The following is a 14,674-nucleotide window of genomic DNA, read 5'->3' on the forward strand; positions in this document are numbered from 1 at the left end:
TGCTGATTCAGAAAATACTAATTTGAATTTTCCTTTCTGTTTTTTTTTTTATTTTTAAATGAGCTTTGGCAGGTCTGGTGTCACAAAAACTATGCATTTGTGTGCACAATTGTTCTATTCTTTCTGAAAAATAATTTACCTGTAATTATCTACAACCTGTGGAAGATCACAAAGATTTCTGTGATTGAGTATGAAATGTATTCCCATCAAGAGCTGAGCATTGTACAGTGCCTCATTTTTTCCAAAGTGAACAGTTGAAGATCTCTGGTAATTTATATCAACCAGAAGTTTCTCTGACAAGGTGGATCAATGCGCTGATCTATGATTTGACCAACAAAGTATTAGAAATCATGTTAACTCCATGTCCATGCAGCAGAATAATTCTATTATATGCTCTCCTCTGGCCTATGGCCTCCCTAGTCATACTTTTGTATTCCAAATAAACATGCTATCAGTCAGTTTCTTCTCATGGAACCTGTCCTAGATTCAAACAGAAAATTACTTGAATACTCATGTAGCATTTCTTTTGCTATTGCACCAGAGGGCATGAATTATTGGGTCAGTTGCTTTTCTATCTTGCAGGGCTCATAGGTGGATGATATTGACTACTTTTTATTCCTATTTTTATGGATAGTATTAAGTGTTCTAGTGTAATCACCAGATAAGAATGCTGGAACTTGGTTTAAGCCTATAGAAAGCCTTTCTTAATCAGACTGCAAGTATACTGGGTTATCAGAATCCCAGGGTAGCATAGATACTTTCTCAGAATGAGGTTTTAAGTGCAAAAAAAAAACATGTTCTATACTAACATGCATCAGTTAACAAGGACAATTAGCTAGAAGTGAAACCAAAGATGCCAAAAGCAAGTGTATTACATTTAGATTCTTTCTGAGAATTGTGTGTGTTGTTTCCATTTATTTCAGGCGTACTGTATATTTGCTGAGCTTTACAGCTGAATGTCACATTTGCCATATAGTCAGTTGCGCAAAGGTGTGGAGGCCTACTAAGGACTGGGACACTACTGCATTCACTACTGATCTTAGCAAATGAGCCAACTAAAAACGTTTTTAGTTAATGATGCAGGCCCCATTTTATCCAATCAGAATAAGAGTTTGAATTCCAGCCAGTGCTGATAGGTGAGTAGTTAGCCAGGGAGGGCCCAACATTTTCCTGACCATGCCAAGAGTTTCTCTAATTACTTCATATCAATAAGAAAAGAGAAACAAGTTTCTCTAAAATTCACATATATTTTCCTTTGTTTCATGAGATCTCTAAACATCTCCAGGGGTTTGGAGTATCATTTCAGCAAAGGACTCTATTTTTAACTCAGAAACAGGAACTTTTAATGCCTCTAAGTCTTGATCAACCTATCTACATAGTTTGGATAGCATTAGAAGAGTCATTTAGTCAAACCATTAGTACATATCCACCAAGTCCTCTCAGAGGACCAGTAATATTGCTTTCATGCATGTAAATTAACCCATTAGGCTGAATGGCAGCTATCAGATTAAGGGAAAGTATGTAGGTTAAAAGTTTGGGATATTAGATTTCTTTGTGTAGCTGGAGAGCTTCTCTCCAGGGTCCACCAAGCCCCAGCAGTCCGACAGCCCACTTATAAAATTAAAAAATAAACACACAGACACTTATATTATTTAAACTGTTTGGCCTAATGGCTCAGGCTTCTATCTATCTAGTTCTTACATCTTGAATTAATCCATTTCTATAAATCTATATCTTGCCACCTGGCTCATGGCTTACTGGCATCTTGCTTGTCATAGCGGCAGCTGGCAGTATCTCCCCCCTCCTTCCTGTTCTCTCAATTCTCCTCTCTGTTAGTCCCACCTATACTTCCTGCCTGGTCACTGGCCAATCAGTGTTTTATTTATTGACCAATCAGAGAACATACAGACCATCCCACAGCATCTTTGCCCCCTGTAAATCCCCTAATGTTAACTAAGGCTACTCCCAGTCACTGTAAGTATTGTCAGTTAGTGGGCTGACAGTCTGTTTAGTGCATGTATCTCTGTAGTATGGGGGCCAGGTGTCTATGCCTAACAAGCAATACTGCAAGATTTTTGGCTGTGAATGGTTAACCCTCTCCCTAGAGTCCCTTCCTACAAGATCAATTCTAATTGCTTAGGTTATTTCTATTCCCCAAAGACCAGAATCTTTTTAAATCAATCTGTTTTGGAATCTCCAATTCTACAATGGAAACCCATTTTTTGTTCTGTCAACTAGTGGACCAAGACACAGGGCATGCATAGAATCATAACCTCAGTATTACTATCTAAAAATTATCTCCAATGTCCTTCATTTCTCCAGTACTATCAAACCCTTAAAGTAGGCATCAGCAAGTAAAGGTCAAGATGAGATGAAGACTGCTGCTCTATAGCCACACTAGTTAATACGTTCTATGTATCTGTCTTGCCCATTTTCAAGTCTAGCCCTGAGAGGAGTGGGGTTTGGACTATGACCCTGTGTTCATACTCCTAGTGAAAAACACAAGATTCAGTAAGAGGTATAAGGGCAGGGAATGGAAGAGCCTGGGGACCTGTGAAACATTATTATTAATGGGGTATGGTGATATATTGTGTCCCTCAATATATTATGCATCCTAATAAACTTATCTGGGGTCAGAGGACAGAACAGCCACTAGATAGACATAGAGGCCAGAAAATGGTGGCACACATGCCTTTAATCCTAGCATTCCAGAAGCAGAGTTGCGTCTGGATCTCTGTGAGTTCAAAGCCACACTGGAAACAGCTAGGCATGGTTACAAGAGCCTTTTATCCCAGGAAGTGATGGCAGGAAGGTAGATAAGGTGAGAAGGTCAGAAACTATAAGCTCTTGGTTGATTAAGCTTTTAGGATTTGGAGCATCACAGTTCAGCTAAGAGGTATCCAGTCTGAGGAAACAGGATCACCTAAGGAATTGGTGAAGTGAGGTGACTGGCTTGTTCTGCTTCTCTGACCTTCCAGCATTCACCCCAATACCTGACTCCAGGTTTGTTTTTATTAATAAGACCTGTTAAGATTCGTGTTACAATGGGTCCATGGTCCAGAGGCAGTCCGTTTGAGAACATCATCTGTGGCTTTCAGTTTTATTATCTGTGTGTGGTGGCTCTATGGTGTAAGAGCACCTATCTTCAGCACCAGAGAAGTGAAGAAAATCACCTTTTGGGTCCTTTTCAGATTATTTCCAGTATCTCAATGACCCTTTTATAAACTGTTTTCCTACTAATCCTCTGATGGAAGTGCAGGAGCTCAGCATTTAGTGTCTACACAAACAGGGTCGTAGAGTTTCTGAAAACTGATTCAGGTTTTGTGCATCCTGATCGAGGTAAGTTCTTCACTGTAGACCTCTCTCAGGGTTTGTGCATTTAAAAGCAAAAATGGGTTGATTCATCACTTTCAATAGGAGACAGAAGAATACATCATTCTGGACCATGGGAGTGTACACAGTTTTCTCTGGAGGAATCAGACTCATGAGAATCAGAGGACCCAGGTTTCTTTAAATGCAGGAGAGGTATATTCCAGGATAACTGGCAGACTACCTGTATCTTCTCACTGAGGAATTTGGGCTTATACTTTCTCTTTTACCTCTATGGTCCTTGGATATTGTTTAATCTGCAGAGATATATTTGAATAGAGTAGCTGATCAGCTACAGAAACTTGGTGCTGAGCTAGTCCTGTGGTATTGGTTTCTTCTGACAGTTGGTAAGACACAAAAATTCTGCTGGATGTCTATAAGTCTGTATCTCATAATGAGAAAAAGCAATGGTGACTTTCATTTTTTGCAAAGGGACTTATCCCACTCAGTTCCTTGATGATAATCACACTTTTAGCTACCTCCAGCAGCTAGGACCTTATTATCCGTTAGATTTTTGAATTTCATTAACATTTTCTAATATGTTTCCAGCTAAGCGACAAAGGAAATCTTTTTAGGAGCAGTCTTTAATCATTGAAAAAAGTACTTACTAAAAGTTACATAAAGTTCTTTGGTCAGTGTTGCACAGAAAGGAATATCTGTTCTGCCCAAGCTGTGTTGTGTGCCAAGAACCAGTGGGGGGTTTTCTACCTTTATTTCAATTTTTAAAGAGAGAATTGTGAGTTTTGAGTTTTCAAATTATATGGATCACTGATTAATAAGAAGACTTAAATCATGAAATAAAAATGACCAGGGATTTCTCTTTTCCTTCAGGCTCAGCCCAGGGGAACTCCCCACTTCTATAGGAATGTTTAGAGCAAGCTGAAAGTGTAGAGAATGCTCCTCTGGGGGAACTATTTGATCTTCCCTTTTTCTATTCTCCTCAGATGTAGGAGGCCATGGATCAGAGGTCTGAATCCTCAGCATCTCCACACAGCAACAATCCTGGACTCTGAGTAGGAGTCAAGCAACAAAACAAGAAAGAGAAAGTATTCCTGCTCCTAGTGTGGGAGAGAAGGAACTATTTGTTTGCTTTTTTGTTACCCTTGAGGACCTAGCAGAGCCAAAAGTTTTTGGGTCCCCTTAAGGAGGCATAGGTCTGAGGTCAGGTTGGGAGAGGGTGTCATACTGGAGAAAGCCACTCATACATATAGGTAAACAAAACTTTCAGAAAGACATAGAAGGATACACAGACACACACACATACATGCACACAAACACAATGAAAGCATCCTGGGTTGGCCACCACAAATTCACACACTTGAACAGATGGAGGGAATCCAGTGTCATTCACATGGTTTCTGGACACTGGGCTAGCAGTCATCTCTGACTGCTTTCCTATGTGTCCACACAGAGGGCACATTAATCAGACTTACCTTCAGAGGTGACAGAACAAGAGACTTTCTAATTTGTATCATTTTGGGGTGAAGGTGTCATATTCCTCAGATTCCTTAGGCGGAAATTGATCAAAGGACATTCCAGGTACATGGACCACTGGCTGCAAAACCCCTATGAGTATCTTAACCCCTACACTCTTCCTTGCTTTGAATAGCTCTGAGACACTTATGTCTCATGGTCTTGCTCTGTTATGATGGTGGAACCTCCAAAAATGTTATGGGTACTGACCATAGAACACTGCTTGGACATGAGTTTAAAGCAAGATGAAGTTGTTATTAGCTGGCTTACAACTATACTAGGTGCTCAATATCTTAGTTGAGCACAGAGATGTTATCAGGATGAGCTATTAAGCACAAAAATCATCTTCTGGATTGATATATTTCAGTTAAAAAGACAGGTTAGCCAAAAGCAGAACTACCCAAGCTAAAAGTAAGTTAGTATATTTAGAGACATTCTCAGAACTACGGACTTTGAATATATTGCAACATTTGTCCTGGCCTCTCTCTGTCTCATAACAGTATTTTGACCCATCTTCTATGAATTTTCCTGGCCTTTAAGTTTAGACATTGTATTATAAGTATACTAATCGGGGGTAGGCACCCTGCAGTTGGGAAGAGTATATTATTACAAGTAAAGGCATCCTGTAATGATCTGTATCTACCATATAAAGAAGCATCTTTATACCGGGGGAGTACTATACATATTTGTGTGTATAAAGTTTAGTTTAGATTATAGTTAGAGATTATACTAGTTAAGAAAATTGACAGTAGTAGGTTCTTCTAGAGTCCATTCCTTCTGCTACAGGTGGGTATCTAAATGTACAAGTACAGTTACAGGCATATCTTCCTTGCTATCCCATCATGCCTTAAGTCCAGTTTGGCAACTGTGAGATATCCAAGGCTATAAGTGTCATGATTACACCTATCAGAATATCTGACTCTGCTTACTATAATTGTAATTCACTGTCCTTACAGATGCATAGGATTACTTGAAGCTTTTCTACATTGTGAGGTTGTATGACTTCATCTGTAACATTGGGAGCCAGTCCCCAGTAGGGAAGCTTCCTGGTAAATATAGATTGATCATTTTACTGTTTGAAGTGTGTGATATCTTCAGCAATAAGATCTTACCTTCTTTTTCTAAGAGGCATGAAGAACATGGGCAACAGCCTATATTTTTGGAGGAAATCTCTTTGACTCCCTTAAAAACAACAATTCAAAAACAGGTTTCCATTGCCTGGCAATGAGGTATTTTAAGTAATATTTTATGGTGTTCTAATGAAACCTCTTTTTCTAAATTTCAGGCATTAACATTAAGGAATATCTCAGAAGGTAAAAATGCTTCAGGTGCAAATGAGATTACCTGAGTTCAGATCCACAAAAATTTCATGAATGAACATGTTTAATTCAAGCATGTGCAAATAGATGAGTAGAGCCACTTTTAAAAGGAAAAGTAAAGTGATATCTGCTTGTGGAGGTTATCCTCTGTCTTACCCTCATAACATTTAGATTTCAAACATTTTCATACATGGTGGCATACACATAAAAGATACAAAAGTAATAGAAACTCACAAAGATAATACTATCAAAGTATCACAAATATTTATAAAGATGAATTACACAACAAAGAACAATGTAGCAGGAGATATGGTGTTTTATAAGGGACTTTTTTTACATTTATGGGTAAAATTTTCAGTGTACCAGATACAATAGAAAGTACAATGAGCAATCGTGGAACTGCCAATTATAAGGGTCGTACCTACATGATCTTATATCATCCTAATGAGGTAACATAGTGAGTTGAATTCCAGGCATTTAGTGGGAAATTTTAAACGTGGATTTTATATAAACACTAATATTTGCACTAGAAACCCACTGAACTAAGTCTATAGCTCTGTGTGGTCTGTAATTTCCTCAGGTGTATTTTTATTCAATTTTTGCAGGTATAATTTTAAAATATATGAGTTGGTTCTGTCCCTGGTATTTGCCATTGAGGAGATCAACAGGAACCCTCATCTTTTACCAAACATATCTCTGGGATTTGATTTTTATAATGTCCCATACAGTGAGAAAAACATTCTTGTCAATGCTCTCATTTGGCTCACAGGCTTGAGTAATCCCTACCTTAATTTTAACTGTGTAAAGTCAAGAATGACAGCTGCTGCACTAACAGGACCATCTTGGGCAAAATCTGCTCATATTGGGACACTGCTTCAGCTCTACAAATTTCCACAGGTGAGGAGTTGTATGGGAGAAAGAGCCAGATCTGCTTTGCTGACATTTTGGGGTATGAAAAGGTAAAAGTGGACATTTGAATTAGTTAGCTATTGATGACAAGTGTCCAGACAATTGAAGATGGACCTTTATTTCAGTCACTTGGAAAGGAAAGAAAGGGAAACATGGAATAGACAAGGAGGATTAATAAGAATGGAGGACAGTCCAGTAATTTTCTGAAGAATTGTGTCATAAATTTGCCTTTAAAATTAAGATGAATCCATCATAATGCTGATCATTTCCATCTGTGTCTGCAGAACAAGGATTGTGCATAATGCCATTGTTCTTTCTCTTGTTCCCAATCATTTTCTCTTCAGCTCACTGTTGGTCCTTTTGACCCTATCTTCAGTGACCAAGGTCAGTTTACTTCTTTCTACCAGATGGCCCCCAAAGGCACAACTCTGTCTCTTGCAATGGTCTCTCTGATTGTTCATTTTGGCTGGAACTGGATTGGTTTGCTTATCCCAGATGACCACAGAGGGACTCAATTTCTATCAGATATCAGAGAAAAGATGGAGACTAATCAAGTCTGCATAGCTTTTGTTGAAATGATCCAAAGTATCTGGAATTCATTTTCATACAAATACTGGAAAAGTCTTGGCATGGTCCAGGAATCATCGGCCAATGTCATCATCATTTATGGTGACAATGATTCACTACAAGGTTTAATTGGAAATCTAGGGCAACAGATTTTGACAATGAAAGTTTGGCTCATGACCTCTGAATGGGACCTTACTAATATCGCTGATTTTTTCTTGCTAGATTCATTCCATGGAAGTCTCATTTTTTCACAACACCATGAGCAGGTGGCTGAATTTAAAAATTTTATACAAACAGTTAATCCTTATAAGTACCCAGAAGACAATTACCTTCCTAAAGTGTGGATTATGTTCTTCAAGTGCTCATTTTCAGAGCTTGATTGTCAACTTTTGGAAAACTGCCAACCCAATGCTTCCCTGGAATTTCTGCCTAGATACATTTTTGACACGGCAATGAATGAAGACAGCTACAATACATACAAGGCTGTTTATACTGTGGCCCACAGTCTCCATGAGATGAGTCTTCAGCAAGTTCAAATGCAACCATTAGGAAATGGGAAAAAAATGATGTTCTTCCCCTGGCAGGTAATATCCCTTTCATTGTATTAGAGCATCAACAATGTGATATTTTGAGAGTTTTCAGAGGCACCAAACTAGGTATTACATATTTTAACATTTTACATGTAAAAATGTATATAAACATACATACATACATATGCATATATACATATGTCTTTGTGGGTATGTACATATATATACTATGTATGGAAAATGTTGAAATATGTAACATGTAGTTTGATGGCCTACACCAGAGATTATGACCAGTGATAATCACTCTATAATTCATTTCTGGTCAACCTCTCACAACCACGTTAAAATATGTTCTTGCATCACTTTCAGCTTCATCCTTTTTTTGAGGAATATCCATGTGGGAGCCAACATGGCTTTAGAATTGAAACAGAAGTTACATGATAATAATTATGATATTCTCAACTATTGGAATTTTCCAAAGGGTCTTATACAAAAAGTGAAAGTAGGATCCTTTTCGCCCAATGCTCCCTTGGGTCAACAGTTGTCACTATCTGAGCAGATGATACAATGGCCAAAAAGATATTCAGAGGTAGGTTTCATATAATCTCAATGCATTCAACTTACCATAATAAGTATAACAACTCCTGGTTTTAAATTTAAATCTGATTAGCATAAAACTCTGAGTAGAGAAGGATAAACATAACTAATAGAAGACAGTGTTTCTTCATTCCCTGATTTCTTAAAAATGGCAATTCTTAGATTTAAATTCTGTTAATATTCAGTGATGCATGGGTTATTTGTTGTCAAGTTTACACAAATTAAGTATAACTGAGAAGTGGTACATGCAATCCTCATAATGTCTCCCAGGACACTCTGATGTAGAAAAATTACGTCTACCACACAAAAATGAGTAAATTATGTTTTCTTGCTATGATCAAACACTATAACCAAAAGTGACTTTTGGAAAAAGAGTTTATCTGACTTACATTTCTAGAGATATGAGAGTCCTTTTTGGTCAGGAGGCATACCAGTGTGTGGCATCCATGGAGAGATGGGCAGGAATCTGAAACAAAATATCTCAGTCAACATACTGGAAGCAGAGAGTGAATAGTGGAATTAGGTCAGGCTCATAAATCATCAGAACTCCAACCATTGAAATAATTCTGCCAATAAGTCTCCAACTCTTAAAGTATCAGTAACTCTCAAGATAGAACCACCATTGAGAAAATATGTAGTCACATATCTGTGCCTTTTATTGCCACTTTTCATTTAAACCAATACATAACTCTATTAGGATTCCTTCACTGTATCTGAAATTTGAGCAGTTCATTGTGATTCCATGCTTAAAATTACAGACCATAAACAGTTACATTTTTCTTTTATCCACCTCTTAAATGGGACAATATTATAGTGAGCATGTGTGTCTGTTTCTCTCCTGCTGCAAATACATACATATCCAATATAACTTATGAAAATGTTTCTTATGCCTGACAGTGTGAGAATGAAGTCCTTATCTTTTCAAATTTATTGCTCTAGGAATGTGATGTTCCTGATGACATCTTATCCTCAGTCAATATAAAAAAGTAAATACCACAGATCACCTTTTTCTCATTCTCATTCATTCTCAGACAACAACCTATGGAATGATTATGCTCATTCATAGAGTGAACCTTCTCTTCATGAATACTCACAGAAATGTCCAACAATTTGTTCACATTATGATTGTAAGTCCTGTCAAGTTGACAAGCAACATTCACAATCATAGTGAAAATATAATTTTTCAACACATTAGAAAGTAAGTATAGAGACAGGATCCATCTGGAAGGTCCATTTGACCTTCTAGGTCATAGCTTCTATCACCTACCAGCATCATAATTTTTCCTACCTCATTGTGCTCTAGTCTAAGACTGTGATAATCCTTAGACCAATCTTATATAGATCACAGATGCTCAAGATCCTTCTCTACATTTATAGGAATAAAACTTGCAAAATAATTATGTGATATTAAAAAATAATATTATTGAGGTTTTCAATAAACCCCTAGCATTTGTTATCTTTGCTTCCATTTTTCTCAGATTCCCAAGTCTGCATGCAGTGAGAGCTGTGGGCCTGGATTCAGGAAAATTTCCCTAGAGGGCAAGGCTGTTTGCTGCTATGATTGCACTCCTTGTGCAGACAAAGAGATTTCTAATGAGACAGGTAAGAATAAATCTTAAGTAATGTTTCCACATTTCTACAGAATTCTGCATTATCTTAAAAACTGAAAAAAACATCTGGACAGAAGTCAGACAAATTTATTCCTTCTCTTATTTAGGATGTGAAGTGTGCATCACCATGTCTTGAAATAGTAGAGAATAGGCATTGAAATGTATAATTGACTTATATTTATGGTCACCTGCAGATATTGTTTGCTGCAGGAAACTCTTTTCCTCTGTGCTGATCAATATGCTTTTTTCCACAAGTAATGTAACACATAGTAAAAAAATCTACCAAAATTGCATGTTTTTATAACTGTATTGCAATAATGATTATAACTCACCAAAGTGTAGGATAGGTTATTATAATGATTCTTCCCAGCAAGCTTTTTCATACAGAACAGAAGATTATAAATTTTCATTTGATAATACCAATATATAATTTTTTACTGCAAAGCATAACCAAAATTTCAAATTTCCTTAATGAATAGGATTATGTCCATTTTTTGCTTCAATTTTGAGAAGTAGTACATGAAACAATATACTGAAGGCAGTTTCTACAGTCTGTTATGGAGAGCTGTACCAAGTCCTAACACCTGCACAGGAATATTGAATCTCCGTCATGAGCATATTCCAGCATGTTTCATTGGGAATAAAAATCTTTAAAAGCTAGTATGTTCATACCTGATATTAAATTTGTGACTGGTGTTATACCAATTTTGAAATTGTTAAATAATTCTTTTATTTTGAGAATTTTATACTATGTATTTGAATCATATTCATACCCACCCAAATCTTCCACTTTTCTACCTAACTTCTCTCTCAATTTTAAATAATTAAGAAAAACTCATTTAATTCAATTTCTGCTACCCAAATACTCTTTACTCTAGCCCCTCATTGGAGTATGAATTGATTAGCAATGGCCACATTCTTAAACTCTAATGAGTCTTCCTCTTATAGCAGCTATGAGGTCAAATAGCTTATTAGTTAAGGGTAGCATCTTATGCCAACCTTACATGCTCAATGATATTTGACCTTCCCTGAGCTTTTGAGGTATGATATGCATGATATCATACCTAAAACATATATATTCAACTGCCCTGCTGTGTCTGTAACTTTCTATTCACTTGCAGTATTTCATGACCTCTGAATTTAGAATCTTTTTGCGACTTCTCCCATGGATGTCTCACCTTGAGTTAAAATAGACTGTACTCTCAAGCTGTTATTAAAAAATACTCCTTTAGTGAATATCTATGCACACAATATACTATATATATATATATATATATATATATATATATATATATATATGGAATGGTTCACTTTCCCATGAAAAGTCCTTCATAGTTCCTAATTAATATGTATACTTCCAAAACTTATATAGCTCAATATGTCAGATACTTGAGGTTAGATTACTGGTTCAATGTACCAAAAAATGTTATAGTATCTTGAAATACATATAGTTATTCTATACATAGTACTTTTATTACATGTATCATGTTCCCTTAGTAATAGAGTTATACATCTTAGTCATCCATTGAAAGGTAGAAAACCCACATAAAAGAGAAGAAAATAACAGAGTCTGAGGCAATACATTGAAAGTAGGCCCTGACAATAACTGTAGCAATGTGTCACAATAGCTGAAGGAAGAAGTATTTACAAGATATATAGAAATACATTTTATTCTACTGAAGTTTATTCAATAATATGTTAAAAAAATTATCAACAAAAGAAAATTAAAAGGCTAGTGATGAGTTTCTTTTAAAAATATAGGAAAAAATAACATTAGAAATCTGGCATGAATAAATCGGAGTAAATATAACTCAAATACAAGATGAATTTTGCAATTTTTCAGGAGCAGATTAATATAGGACTGTTTTATTTCATACTCTAAAGTAGTTCTGATCTTTGCCCAACTGGAATTACAACTATTCACTAGTTCACTATTCAATCCTGTAACAATGTAGTAATGCCTTTTTAAAGTTTCCACACAGAAAAGTAAAAATTAGAAAACATAAAGCATTTTATACTGATAAGAAATTTTAGAAGCTATGCTTAAAAACAAAATTTTATCAAAATAATGTCAAAGGCCATTTTCTCTCTTCTGCACTATTCAAATTCATAATATGAATATAACTTATGATATGGAATCAGAAAGAAAGCAGGTTTATGCATTGTAACTCAGTATTCTAATGACTTGCAAAGAGATACACCAAGAGCACAGAGGCAATGAAAGTATATAAGAGAGAAAAGGTATATTTAATTTATATCACTATAAAGAAAATGGGTTGTATGAGAAGCTACTGGTAATTGATAACTACTTACAAAAAAGGGACATCTCTCTTCTTTAAGGTTATAGATTCTGAATTGTTACCCCCATTCCAGTAGATTTCCCTATAACCTGTAAAGATAACCATCACAGAATAGACTCAATGTGTATTAAAATGTAAGAAGAAGAGATAGAGAGCATATTAAGTTGGGAATTAAAAGAAGGAGAAAGTGAGGAATGGAACACAAGGAAAGAGGGGTGAGTTGGAGCCACACAGGTTATATGTGCATATAAATAATGACTGAAATATCTAAAAAGGAAGATGTATATTATAAATATGAAAGTATTCACTACAGAGCTCATATTTCTTTGTCCCTGAGAAAAAGGAAATAGATGTGGATAACAGTCCTGTTAACAGGTACAGAGAAATGGGTTAGAATTGGAGAGATAAGTTCAACTTGGACAAAATATCACCTTCATTTTTTTACCAGATATGGAAAAGTGCATGAAGTGTCCAGAAAGTCATTATGCAAGAACAGAGAAGAAACACTGTCTCCAGAAAGCTGTGAGTTTTCTTGACCATAAGGACCCCTTGGGAATGTCTCTCACAGCCATATCTCTGTGCTTCTCTGTACTCACAGCTGTGGTCCTTGGACTATTTGTGATGCACAGAGACACTCCAATTGTTAAGGCTAATAATAGGACCCTCAGTTATATATTGCTCATCACACTCAGTGTCTGTTTCCTATGTTCCTTGCTCTTCATTGGCCGTCCCAACACCACAACTTGTACCCTACAGCAGATCCTATTTGGTGGTGCTTTCACTGTGGCTCTTGCCACTGTGTTGGCCAAAGCTATCACTGTGATTATTGCCTTCAAGGTCACTTTTCCAAATAAAGTGGTGAGGTGGTTAATAATATCAAAGGCTCCAAATCTTATAATCCCCATATGTACTCTGGTCCACCTTGTTCTCTGTGGAATCTGGCTAGGAACTTCTCCTCCCTTCCTTGACAAAGATGCTCATGCTGAACATGGACATATCATCCTTGTGTGTAACAAGGGCTCAGATTTTGCCTTCCATAGTATAATGGGATACCTCTGCTCCTTGGCACTTGGAAGTTACACTATGGCTTTCTTGTCCCGGAATCTGCCAGACACATTCAATGAAGCCAAGTTCCTATCATTTAGCATGCTGGTGTTCTTCTGTGTCTGGGTCACATTCCTCTCTGTTTACCACAGCACCAAGGGAAAGGTCATGGTGGCTATGGAAGTCTTTTCTATCTTGGCTTCCAGTGCAGCCCTCCTTGGCTTCATTTTTGCCCCTAAGTGTTATATTATCTTAGTAAGGCCAGATAAGAATTCAGTTCATCATATCAGGAATAGGCCACATTCTAGAAGGAATAACCCTCCCAAAACCTAGTTCAAAATTAAACATAGTTCTTATGATAAGTGATGAATTTAAAAGATGAAGTCCAGTTGATATCTATTGCAAATGTGTGTTACACCATTATAGTATAGGTTTGATTCATTGAGGTATTATGTGTTTAACCAATTTTATTATAACTTATTTATGCTGGAGCCAATGGAGTTATCCATGCTTAAAATCCATATTTTATTTTCATATGAGAAGGACCTCTGTATACATCTGGGCTCATCTGAAACTTTATGTGAATATCATGTTATTTTGAACTCATAGACACTTGCCTGCATCTGCTTCTGCTCTTCTGGAATTAAAGAGGACCAGTCAAAACACCCTACCAGTCTCTAATATAGACTATTAATATTTATGTTATTGTGTTAAATTTTTAAGAGCTTCATGTATAATCTCTTATCCACTGTGTTAATCACATGTTGTTTTAAATTTTGAAAGTGGATTATAATAAATTTTTATCTTGTCTTCCAATCTCTGTGATAAAATATGTAGATTATAAATTTATTTTATATTCAACTTTCAATACACCAGATTTGTACAAGGGCATAAAACTGTTTCTTAAGACCTCACAGTCCTTTATTAAATTATCATGCTCCAATTGAGTTTGAGTG

The 14,674-nt window shown here is 36.4% G+C and overlaps 1 pseudogene; it reads left to right on the plus strand.

Moving 5' to 3' along the window:
• Positions 1-14,051, plus strand: part of LOC128124325 (vomeronasal type-2 receptor 116-like) — a 34,651-nt pseudogene extending 20,600 nt beyond the window's left edge.
• The last annotated feature ends 623 nt before the right edge of the window (positions 14,052-14,674 follow it).

This window comes from Peromyscus californicus, unplaced genomic scaffold, assembly GCF_007827085.1.
Source record: "Peromyscus californicus insignis strain IS unplaced genomic scaffold, ASM782708v3 Scaffold_4__1_contigs__length_199733344, whole genome shotgun sequence".
NCBI classification, from domain to species: Eukaryota; Metazoa; Chordata; class Mammalia; order Rodentia; family Cricetidae; genus Peromyscus; species Peromyscus californicus.